This window comes from Hemicordylus capensis, chromosome 7 (assembly GCF_027244095.1).
Source record: "Hemicordylus capensis ecotype Gifberg chromosome 7, rHemCap1.1.pri, whole genome shotgun sequence".
NCBI classification, from domain to species: domain Eukaryota; kingdom Metazoa; phylum Chordata; class Lepidosauria; order Squamata; family Cordylidae; genus Hemicordylus; species Hemicordylus capensis.
The window spans coordinates 3,451,849-3,464,948 of NC_069663.1; positions in this window are offsets into that span (position 1 = coordinate 3,451,849).

Consider the following 13,100-nt stretch of genomic DNA (forward strand, 5'->3'; position numbering starts at 1 on the left):
CAATTGTGGTTGGATCTTCTTTTTCCAAGAAAGGCTGCAGCTGGCAACCCAAAGGCACTCCTGGGCGCTTTCCAGGCTAGCTGCTCAACAGCAGCAAAATGCCTCCGTTCAGGCAAGTCGCATTCAAAATGTAAACAGCAGGGGGAGCAGGCTCACGGAAACTAACAACCCGAAAAAACAGCAACTTTTTAACACTGGATATGCAACTCCATAGCACTATAGCATAGTGATTAAATTTGAAACAAGGCATTGGAAATGTGAATGGCACCCTGCTGTCCACGTAGGGACAGTGGTATCACAACACAGGAAGTGTGGCAACCAACTTCTGCGATACGATGTGACCCCATTGCAGGGCCTAATCTGGAAAGCACCCTGGCTACGGCCACTGCCTAACCCTACACAAGAAAGCTGGATCTAAGAGCACCACCTCCTGGTTCAAAAGAGTGGGACAGCAGAATGCACAACACCCAATGCTGCCTTTTGATCAAAATTGGAGCTCTCAGAGCTGCTTAAAAATAAAAATAAAAATAAACCATTGAGAGTTCTGATGATCACCAATCTCCTGTATTAGTACATGAGCTGGCTGGGGTGATTGGTACCGTCTGGGATTGGGCTAAGCAGACTCGGTCCTCCAGCTGTTGTTGAACTACAACTCCCAGCTCCACCAGCTACAATACATTGTGGCTGGGAATGATGGGAGTTGTAGTTCAATAGCAGCTGGAGGACCATGTTTGCCCACTGAATATCTAGGGGTGGGGGCGAATGCTCATTGAGATTTTGGACAAGGTCTAGAGAAGGAAAATAGGTAATAGCATTGCATGACTTTAGCTTTCATAGGGACATAGGAAGCTGCTTTCTACTGAGTCAGATCATTGGTCCATCTAGCTCAGTATTGTCTACCCAGATTGGCAGTGGCTTCCCCAAGATTGCAGGCAGGAGTCTCTCTCAGTCCTGTCTTGGAGAAGCTACAGAGGGAACTTGGAACCTTTTGCATGCAAGCATGCAGATGCTCTTCCCAGAGCGGCCCCCAAATCCTACAATGCTCACATGTAGTCTCCCATCCAAATGAAAACCAGGATAGACCCTGCTTAGCAAAGGGGACAAATCATGATTGCTACCACAAGACCAGCTCTCCACCAGTATGTGCTCATGCTTTGATTGTCCTGACCATTGAGCCTGCTGTGGCCACATTTGCAATGGAGTTCTGAAAGTTTTTAGAAGTTTTTTAAAAACACAAAAGCTCATTCAAAATTTCTTCAATGTTCTTAGAGGAATGGAAATGGAAATGGGCAGGACTGTCCTCCAAAGTCCACTCCATGGAGAGAGGACAACACGTTGTTCATTGTTACCTTGACCCTTTGCTCCGTGCAGAAATGAGTGCAATTTTACCCTGAGGGTTTGGGGGTAGGGATAAAGAAGCAGGGTGATGCTGAGACAGAGAAAGCTGTCAGTGCAGCAATACCATCACCCATTCTTCATCTCAGGGGGATCACTAGGAGCATTTGTCCCCTGAGATGGTGAAGTAAAGTTGTGCCCAATGGTGGGTTACCGCATAGGCAGTATAGGCCAACTGCCTATGGCACCAAATCTTGGGGAGAAGCATCTTGGAGGGGAACTTAATTATCTCCCCCCCCCAACCTTTAAAAATGATGCTGTGTAGCAGCAGAGGCTTCACCCGCCTCCTAAACTATCACAGGAGATTGGCAGCAGCTTCTCCAAGGTTGCAGGCAGAAATCTCTCTCAGCCCTATCTTGGAGATGCTGCCAGGGAGGGAACTTGGAACCTAGATACTCTTCCCAGAGCGGCTCTATCCTCTGAGGGGAATATCTTACAATGCTCACACTCCTGCTTAGCTAAGGGTACAAGTACAAGGGTACAACCCAAACCCCATAGGATCCTATGGAAGAGAAACACTGAACACAGAAACATAGAAAGTTGCCTTCTACTGAGTCAGACTACTGGTCCATCTATCTCAGTATTGTCTTCACAGACTGGCAGTGGCTTCTCCAAGGTTGCAGGCAGGAATCTTTCTCAGCCCTATCTTGAAGAAGCCAGAGAGGGAACTTGGAACCTAGATGCTCTTCCCAGAGCAGCTCCATCCCCTGAGGGGAATCTCTTCCAGTGCTCACACTTCGAGTCTCCCATTCATATGCAACCAGGGCAGACCCTGCTTAGCTCAGGGGACACATCATGCTTGCTACCACCAGACCAGCTCTCCTCCTACAAGACCAGCAATTTCATCGCCTACTCTGTGTCATTTGCAAGGGGGCTTGAATATAGAGCTCTCTCCCCGCCATCCTCCAGTGCCCGACCTCACCTCCTGTGATGGTTTAGGAGGTGGACGGAGCCTCTGCCTCTGCACAGCAATATTTTTTAAAGGTAAAAAACGGAATGAAGCTTTCCTCCCCACCAAGCCCCCTTACCCTTGTCCCTGGGGTAGCAAATCTTTGGTTGCGCCCTCGTCAAGTCAGAGTTGACTCCTGGCAACCACAGAGCCAGGCTGATGGCCAAAATGGGTGGGCCTGGCTGATGGATTAGCTCAGGCCCCACACCCTCCTTAATCTTGCTCTGTGCTTGGTTTCATCACTGCCATGACCTCACATGACGAATTCTTGCTCTCTTGCACTCAGCTGGCTTTCTGGGTCACTCGAGGAAGCGGCTGTTACCTTTGGACCCAGCCCCGGCCTTTGACTGACTCATGTCCACCTCAGCGTCCTCACCTGCCTCTGAGCCGCATCCTGATCCAGCGAGTCAGCAAGCCCTTTGCTCAGCGGACGAGCACAGGCTTTGCGTGGAGAAGGTCTCTGGCTCACTCCACCGGCAGTGGCTCTCCCAGGATTCAGGCACGATCCTTTCCCAGCCATGCTGGGAGTGTTAAGAGTTTCTAATTATTTAGCAAAGCACCACGAGGAAGCTGCCCACTCCAGTTACTCCAGAGTAGGGCAGAGTTTCGCTGTTGCAGTTACCTTAAGAATACACATGGAGATTGTCATGCAATCCAAAATAAATGGGTTTATTGGTTAGGTACTTTTGAGATAGGAAAGACCTATCCTATCTATCAGCCACGTAATGAAGAGGGAGGGAGGGAGGGAGAGATGTTTGCATCTTCTCTCTAGGAGGAAAGGAAGAGTGCTGATGCAGCACAGGAAGTACCTGAGGAGTCAACGCAGGGGCCATAGAGTAGAGGCAAGCAGGGACAGGTAAGGAGACCCTCACTAGCTACCTCTACTCCCAATTCCCCTAATGGTCATTAGTATAGTCAGTGCAGAAGGTCGATGTACTGGAACTCCAACAGGAAGCTGTTGCCAGGGATTGAACCTGGGACCGTCAGTGTGCAAGTCCTATGGTGAGCTACTGTCAGGGCATCCAAAAACAAATGACAGGGAATGCCCTCTGGAATGCAGTGGTTCCCAACGGCCATTCGGAAATCCCATGCATTCCCATGGCCATTTGGAGGTAACCAGTGCGTTTCAGTGGGCATTCCCTGTCATTTGTTTTAGTACCTTCCCTAGACCAGTGGACATTCCCAGCTACAATTTATTGTGGCTGGGGGGTGGTGGGAGTTGTAGTTCAGCAACATCTGGAGGAACCCTGGTTGGGGAACCACTGCCCTAGATGCTACATGATGAGATGCATGGTGACCGCCTAGTGGACTGGGAACATAGGAAGCTGCCTTACACCAGGTGAGACCACTGGTCCATCTAAATACAATGACTGGCAGCGGCTCTTCAAGGTTGCAGGCAGGAGTCTTTCTCAGCTCTCTCTGGAGATGCTGCCAGGGACAGAACTTGGGACCTTCTGCATGCAAAGCAGATACTGTAGCACTGAGCTACAGCCCCATGCTCTGGGATCTTGGAGAGCCACTGCCAGTCAGAGCAGGGAGTTCTGGGCTAGCTGGACCAATGGACTGACTGGGAGCCAAACTAGACATGGCAGTGGCAGATCAGTCTCTCTACATGCAGGTCTCACTCTCACACAGTCACGTAAGAACTAGGAGGAGGGAATCTGATTAAAGTGCTGAATCATCTCCTGTCTATGCCTTTCCTCTCCATAAACTGTTGTTTTCAAACTTTCTACTAGGGATGTACACAAAACGAGTTATGCAGGCTTGGTTCAAATTTGAACTGGATTTGAGTGGACCCATCCCGCCCGTTTTGTGCCCATTTGAACACACAAGACCAGCCAAGTTTGACCCTGGACCTGTCAAGCCAAGCCGGCTTGAACCCAGCCAGCTCTCACACCCCTGCTTTCTATCCTCTGGAAACTTGTCCTCATCACTGTAAAGGCAAAGTGTGCCGTGAAGTCGGTTTTGACACCCGGTGACCACAGAGCCCTGTGGTTGTCTTGGGTAGAATACAGGAGGGGTTGACCATTGCCTCCTCTGAAGCATGAGATGATGCCTTTCAGCATCTTCCTATATTGGGAAAACATACCTGCGGGGATTTGAACCGCCAACCTCTGGCTTGATAATCAAGTCATTTCTCTGCTGCACAGTTAAGTGGCTTCCTCATCACTGTATCTCCTCACAAACTAATTCTTTCTTTCTTTCTTTCTTTCTTTCTTTCTTTCTTTCTTTCTTTCTCATATTTCATATTTTGTTATTTTCATATGTTTAATATAAATATTACATATTTATTTATTTATTTTATCACATTTATATACTATACTGCTGCTGCTGCTGCTACAACTACTACAAATATTTATATTCAGGGGGTCATACATACTGCTGATCACAGAAGTGCTGGCCATCATGGGGACGGTGTTTCCTTGTGCAGACAATTGCCACTGTAACTGTGAGCAGCCAGATCATTTGAACATAGGAACCTAGGAATCTGCCATATACTGAGTCAGACCACTGATCTATCTAGCTCAGTATTGTTTTACGGGCTGGCAGCGGCTTCTCCAGGGCTGCAGACAGGAATCTCTCTCAGCCCTATCTTGGGGAAGCCAAGGAGGGAACTTGGAACCTTCAGATGCTCTTCCCAGAGCGGCTCCATGAACATAGGAACAAAAGAAAAAATGCCAAAAGACCAAATTGAAAATAGCCTCGGGTTTTATCCATCCTTTGTATTATTTGCCTTGAAAAACTTGACTTTTCCTTTTGTGTTGATGGTTGGCACCCAGAGACTTAGTATCAGGACGCTGTCCCTACATGGGGGGAGGGAATTGGCAACTCACTTGCCTGTCTTTCTCTCAAGTAAACAGGTTTGCAACCAACAGTGCCTTGAATTGTCTTTCCAAGAAGGATTGGTCCTCCCCAGATTGAAGGAATACCTGGATCCAGCGCCAGAACGTGATCCCAAGGGAGTCTCCAGAGGACATCAACACTGACCCAGGAAAACTAACCAGCAGCAGCAGCAGCTACCCGGGGGCAGTCCCTATCTGCACTTCCAATCCAACCCAATGGTGACAGAACGTCCATCTGCTACCCTGTCCTGTGTTTGAAGAAGAAGGCCTAATGCAAAGTTCATCTTCCTGCTCCTAAGTGCTATAGGAGAGGGATAGACAACAACTGCCTGAAGACTGTCACTTTTCTCTGGAGTCATACATGCAACAGCATCTCCCCAAGCTGTAAAGCCCTGGAACCATCCTACCTGGGTAAGATACCTTGCCAAAGACACTATTTCAAATTCTGCCAAAGACACTATTTCAGATTGCCCACAAGGGGGGGAGTCAAGGCTCCCAAACACTTGAACATTCAAGCTTGTCTATGGACACTAGCCAAACAAGCCAAAACAACACGGATCAGAGAACATCCAGGATAGCCAAAATCCTGCAACGTTGTACAAGAGCATTTGGTTCTCAACTGAAAGACTAAAATTTTTTTTTTACCAAGGACTCATAGGGTTTTTAAAATTTTAATTCTAAAGCTCTCCATGGCTTCCTTTTTGGCCATGACAGACTCTAGAGGACACTAAGGGGGGTGGGAGTTGATGATTTACACCACTTTCTTATATTACTTTCTTGTAGTGACTATGTGCTATCATTATGTTGAAAACCATGCTATCTCCTGTGCTATAAGGACATGGACCTCACATGCTTGCTCTCCGGTCATTTCCCAGAGCATTTACCTGCAAGTCTGCACCTATCCCCAAGTTACTGGTCCCTATGTGCTAGCCCAAGATTTACCTGCTAAGTTTGTAGACACTTGTATTTAAGCAAAGTGATTGTTCATGACTTGTCATTGCTATCGCTTTCCACAAGCTGATAATCCATTCATCACTAGAAGCACCTGGTTCCACAATGCAAGACTGTTATTGATACTTTAATTGGGATAAAAACAATGTTGCTTGCTATAAGTTATATGATCTCTATATGTAAACCTTGCTGCTATGTGTAAAACTTTTTATCTATAACAAATCAGAATTATACTAATTATGTTTGTAGCTCTAGGATATTATATGCTATGTATCTAGTTTTATTGCCATATGTACAGCCCATTCAGCACCTATATGTCCCAAATCCTTTAGCTACACAAAACACAGAACTATATTTCCAAGATTAGGAGTTTATGTGTTAGAAAGAGCTATTATTAATATTTCCAAACAGTTAGGACTTTCATTTAACTAATATGGAGAGCCTATTGATTTATGGGCAAAGAAGATAATTCTAATTATAGTATGTATTTTCCTTTTATTGATAATCACATGTTGCTGCTTATAATGCATTCTAGTTTGAATCCAAATGTTTATGAGAACCTTTCAACCTTGCCATAATGTAAGACCCATACATACAGCTGTACCTTTACAAGCCCATATATCCTGAAGATTCAGGATGATCCAGTGTTTCGGGGGGAATTGATGTGTTTTAGAAAACCAAAGTAACTCCATTTTACTTAGAAAACCTCAGTCTGACTTAAAGTAACCCCAGCCCAGCTCAGGCCCATCACGCCTCTCATGATCAACGTCGTTATCTCTCTCCACTAAATTGTATCTAAGGAAACTTGGTTCTCACAGGATTCTCACTGTTCTTTGCCGACAATTAAGAAAATAGGATGTAACCAAATAAGGAGTAATCACCAGATGAACAATGAATCATTCGCATGCGTACTAGATACTTAGCCCACCATTTTATTGCCATATATACTATGTCTAGGGTGTCAGCATCATTCAGATTGTTTGTATAAATGTAAGATGCACCTATAACCAATTTGTATTCAGTGCAGAGCCAAAGCCCACTGCTAATCTGCAGTAGCAATAAACGCCTCAAAAGAGATTCCCACTGTGTCTGTTTGATTGGCTAAAAGGCGGACCCAGGGACGAACCGAATTCACAACACTGTTGTCTCCCTCCATGTGTGATCAGGGATGGACTTCAGTCTTTATCCTGCAGGGTTGCCAACCTTTTTGCTAGCCTGGCTCCTGTGCCTTGAAAAAGAGCTTGACAGTCCAAAATTAAGCAGATGAAGCTTTTGCTGCAATGGAAATGAAGAGATGGGGAAATCTTCATTGGTTTAATTTCTATATGCCAGCTTTCTTCTAAAAGCATAAGAGCAGGAGCAGGTAGAGAGTTGGCAACCCTGCCTCCTTGTGCCTCGTGCCCAGCATTGGGCATGGGAGTTCCGCCATCCTTGTGTACATTCAAACATGGCGGTTGCTGGGAGGGGGGTCCCCAGCCGGGAGTGTTTACCGGTCGTGACGGATCCTGATGGAGCTGGAGGTTCCGCTGCTGCCTTCAGTCTCTCTGGACTCGACCGTTGGCAGGAAGACTTTCTGGCCTCTCCTGCTGCTAACAGCAAATTTCCATCCAATTTGGATCGTGAAGGGAGCGCAGAACATGGCCTCAGGCAAGGAGTCCAGAGTGAGTGTCCACCGCCCTGACCCAAATGGTTTCAATGTTTTTTGGGCGGGGGAGACCCCCAGGGGTTGGATTTGGGTCCAGGTGGAGACATTTAGGAAGCGACACTGTCCTGGCCCCTCTGGGCTGACCTTGTAGGGCAGGAAGGGACTGGCCCAGTGCAGCTTCACGGGGTCCTCATGGAGCAGCAGCCCTCCATGGATGGCTCAGAGCTCCATCAGCCCCCTCCCTCCTCCAGGACCTCATCCAGCGAGGAACGTGCAGAGTGGAGCCACCTGCACAGTGGAAGGGAAGGGGTTCCTGGCCTCTCTGAGCTCTCTGCAGTTCCACCCTTCAGAGGGGCAGGATGGCCATATTAGGGAGTGAAGAAAACAACACTGGTCTTTCTTGGCTAAAAGAAATGAAATGTTGAGGTGGGGGGGGGGATGGAGGGAAGATAGAAATGGCAGGATCTGCCAAATGGCATTTATGTGGAGGATGAGAATTGCCCCCTCTTGATGTAGCCTGGCTCCTCTGCTTTGAGCAAAAGCTTGAGCAGATTGAGCAGGTGAAGCCATTCCTAGCCTAAAGAAATGGGAAACTGCTTCACCAGCTTACGATCTGCATGTCAGGCGTCTGCTGAAGTCACAGGAGCAGGAGCAGGTAAAGAGTTGGCAACCCAGCCTACTGGTGCCTCGTGCCCACCACTGGGCCTGGGAGTTCCACCATCCTTGTGTACATTCAAACATGGCGGTTGCTGGAGGGGGGAGTCCCCGGCTGGGTGTGTTTACCGGTCGCAACGGATCCTGATGGGGCTGGAGGTTCCACTGTTGCCTCTCTGGACTCGACCGTTGAAAGGAAGACTTTCTGGCCTCTCCTGCTGCTCACGGCCAATTTCCGTCCCATTTTGGCCGTGAGGGAGTGCAGAAAATGGCCTCGGGCAAGGAGTCCAGAGTGAGTGTCCACCGTCCTGCCCCAAATAGGTTCAGTGTTTGGTGGGGGCAGGTGAGACCCAGAGGGGTTGGATTTGGTTCCCGGTGGAGACATTTAGGAAGCAACACTGTTCTGGCCCCTTTGGGCTGACCAAGGTGGGCGTGAATGAACTGGCCCAGCGCACCTTCACAAGGTCTTCATGGAGCACCAGCCCCCCCATGGATGGCTCAGAGCTCCGCCAGCCCCCTCCCTCCTCCGGGACCTCTTCCAGCGAGAAAGCACAAAGTGGAGCCACCCGCACAGAACAGGGGAAAGAGTTCCTGGCCTCTCCGTGCTCCCTGCAGCTTCCCCCTTCAGAGGGGCAGGATGGCCATATGAGGGACTTGAAGAAAATAACACTGGTCATTCTTGGTATTTGAACATGACTGGAATGGATGGTGAAAAGAGCCCAAACTCGGGAGCACTTTCAGCATCCAGCAACACCCCTGCAGCGAGTCTCCCCCTCTCTCTTCCTCTTTGGATAGATGGTGATGACCTCCATTTTTTGGAAGGCTTCTTCCTCTGTAGCTTTGCATGGGATTATATGAGTTCTATTGTTTGTTAGCCACTTCCTTATTTTTAAATTAAAAGGAAGAAATCAATTTAATGGAATGTGGGGGGGGGGAGGAAGGAGGATAGAAATGACGACTTCTGCCCAGTGGGAGTTGCAGGTTCTGTGGAGGATGGGAATTGCCCCCTCTTGTTGAAGGGGGTGGGGGGAGACCCCCAGGGGTTGGATTTGGGTCAAGGTGGAGACATTTAGGAAGTGAGACTGTCCTAGCCCCTTTGGGCTGACCCTGGTGGGCAGGAAGGGACTGGCCCAGCCCATCTTCACAGGGTCTTTATGGAGCAGCAGCCCCCCATCGATGGGTCAGAGCTCCGTCAGCCCCCTCCCTCCTCCAGGACCTCATCCAGCGAGGAAGTGCAGAGTGGAGCCACCTGCACAGAGGAAGGGAAGGAGCTCCTGGCCTCTCCGAGATCTCTGCAGCTTCCCCCTTCAGTGGGGCAGGATGGCCATATTAAAGGAGAGGAAAGATTGTGCTGTTGGTCAGTGTCGACTCCTGGTGCCCACAGAGCCCTGTGGTTATCTTTGCTAGAATACAGGAGGGGTTGACCATTGCCATCTCCTGTGCACTCTGAGATGAGGCCTTTCAGCACCTTCCTTGATTGCTGCTGCCCGATATAGGAGTTTACCATTGTTTGGGAAACACACCAGAAGGGATTCGAACCAATAGCCTCTTGCTCTCTAGGCAAGTTGCTTCCCTGCTTAGCCATTAGGTGGCTTTAAAAAAAATATTCGTCATTCTTGGGAGCTGGAGATGCCTGGATTGGATGCTCAAAAGCCTGTTTTAAAACAGTTACACTGGCTGCCAATTTTTTTCCGGGCAAAATACAAAGTTCTGGTTATTACCTTTAAAGCTCTGAACGGCTTGGATCCAAGATCTTTTAGAGAGCACCTTCTTTTATATGATCCCCACCGCACATTAAGGTCATCTGGGGAGGTCCATCTCCAGTTGTCACCGGTTCGTTTGGTGACGACTCAAAGGCGGGCCTTCTCTGTAGCTGCTCCTGGACTGTGGAATGCACTCCCAGCGGAAATTCGTAATCTTGATTCTTTACTGTCCTTCAAGAGAGCCTGGCCTTTCAGGGTTTTTACTCAGTTTTAATTGTTTTAATACCTGGTTTTCAGGGTTTTAATTGTTTTGATAGTTTAATTGTTTTTTAAGTAGTTTTAAATTGGTATTTATATTTGTATCTCTGTTTTAATTGTTTTTAATGTTTTCTGTTTTAATTGTAAACCGCCCTGAGCCATTTCGGAAGGGCGGTATATAAATGAAATAAATAAATAAATAAATAAATAAATAAATAAATAAATAAATAAAAGGGGTCAGGCTCGGGAACATTTTAAGTCTCCAGCAACACCCCTGCAGAGAGGCGCTCTCCCTCCCTAGATCCCTCCCTCCCTCCCTCTTTGGATTGATGGTGATGATGACCTTGTTTTGAAAGGCTTCTTCCTCAGTAGCTTAGAATGAAATAATACAAGTTTTATTGCTTGTAAGCCTCTTTGATATTTTTAAACTAAAAGTAGGATATAAAAGAAATGAAATGTTGTGGAGGAGGATGGAGGAAAGATAGAAATGGCAAGATCTGCCAAGTGGCACTTATGTGGAGGATGGGAATTGCCCCCTCTCGATGAAGGAGGTGTGGGTGGGGAGACACCCAGGGGTTGGATTTTGGTCAAGGTGGAGACATTTAAGAAGTGAGACTGTCCTGGCCCCTCTGGGCTGACCTTGTAGGGCAGGAAGGGACTGGCCCAGACCATCTTCACGGGGTCTTCATGGAGTAGCAGCCCCCCATTGATGGGTCAGAGCCCCATCAGCCCCCTCCCTCCTCCAGGACCTCACCCAGTGAGGAACTGCAGAGTGGAGCCACCTGCACAGAGGAAGGGAAGGGGTTCCTGGTCTCTCCGAGATCCCTGCAGCTTCCCCCTTCAGAGGGGCAGGATGGCCATATGAGGGAGTGAAGAAAACAACACTGGTCATTCTTGGGTAAAAGAAATGAAATGTTGAGGAGGGGGATGGAGGGAGGTCCGAAAGGGCCATTTCTGCCAAGGGGGAGTCGCAGGTTCTATGGAAGATGGGAATTGCCCCCTCTTGCTGTGGCCTGGCTCCTCTGCTCTGAGCAAAAGCTTGACCAGCTTAGCCCAAAGAGATGGGAAATGCATCACCAGCTTGATATCTGCATGCCAGCCTTTTGCTGAAGTCACAGGAGCAGGATTAGTGAGAGAGTTGGCAACCCTGCCTGCTGGTGGTGCCCCATGCCAACCACGGGGCCCAGGGAGTTCAGCTAACTGAGCCAAGAGACCCCTTCAAAGTGGTCATCCTCTGATATTTAGCAGGGGGAGAGCAACCTGTCTCCCCTGCGGCTCACGCCAAATTTTGTCCATTTGGGGCCATGTGGGAGCGCTGAACATGGCCTCCGGCAGGGGGTTTAGAGGGAGGGTTCGCCACCCTGCCCCAAAGAGGTCCAATGTGGGGAAAGAACACCAAAGTTCTCAAAGCGGTTTGATGAGAAATCTAGGGTGGGAGTCCCCACTGGCTGCTTAGGAATGACCCCGGTGGGTGTGAACTGGCCCAGCCCATCCTCACTCCTGCTCTCCTCTCTCCTTGACAGGACATGGGAGAAGGATGCCCCTCACTCCGCGGCGTGGGCAGCCTTGATGAGGCAACTCCTGTGGCTCCTCTCAGGTACGTCCTCCTGCTCCTCCTGGGTTATCTGGGCCCATTCTTGATTTATGGCACCTTGGATTTCAGGACCACTTGGGATCCTCTCAAGAAACATGGCCCCTGCCAGGGTTTCATTGTTGGAGATCCAGCTCCAGATGCCATCGGCCTTTGGCACCAGTAACCCTGATGACCACGACAGGTCTCTCTCTGACCAACACGTAGCCAGAAGTCAGATAGAGGTCTTTTCCTCTCAGCATCTTCTTCTGAATAAAGCAGATTAGTTTAACCTTGTGTGAATCTCCCTGCTTATCATGGACAAGCTGTTGCCCCGGAGACCCTGTTGACTTCTGCTGTAATGGGAGAAAATTAGCTCCTGAATACTCTGCCATAGAAGTCATGACCCCCCAACATTAATAAGCCCAACCCCGCAAGATGTCCCAGTTTGCAAGGGGCACCCAGTCTAAGTTCTGACTATTGGAATGTGGGAAAGACAGAAAGGAATGAGAGCAGGGGCAGGCAAAGGGAGTTCCAAAGGAGAAGAGCCGATCCGTCTGAGCTGGCTGGGTTCTGGGAGAGGATCCAGGGGTTCAGGCACAGGAGGCCAGGGAGGGTTCTCGTGCACATTTTGCTCCCTATGGTTTCAAATGAGGATGGGTGGGGTGGGGGGATCGGTCCCCTAGTCTGCTCTCTGAGGACTGAAGGGCTGTGGGGCTCCATGGGCTGGTGTGCCTGGCCCACTATTTCTCAGGCCCTGGATTGCAAGTGAGCCCTGCAGCCACCCAGAGGGAGACCGGAGCCAGGGTGTGGCTGGCTGCTCCTTCAGGGCTGGATCTGCTGGTGCCTCCTTGAGTGGTTGCAGGGCAAAGGGAGCAACTGGGATGGGGAGCAGTGGAAGCCCCTCTGGGGGGCAGAGGAGGGGGTCGTGGCAGCCCCTCGGAACAGGTGATGCTGAGTCAGACCATTGCTCTACTCTGACCAGTAGCCGCTCTCCAAACCCCAACCAAGGGAGCTGAGCTGTTTTAGAGGTTTTTAAATTAGGCAGTATATAAATATATATAAATCCAATGAATGAATGAATCAGGAAAGAAAGAAAGAAAGAAAGAAAGAAAGAAAGAAAGAAAGAAAG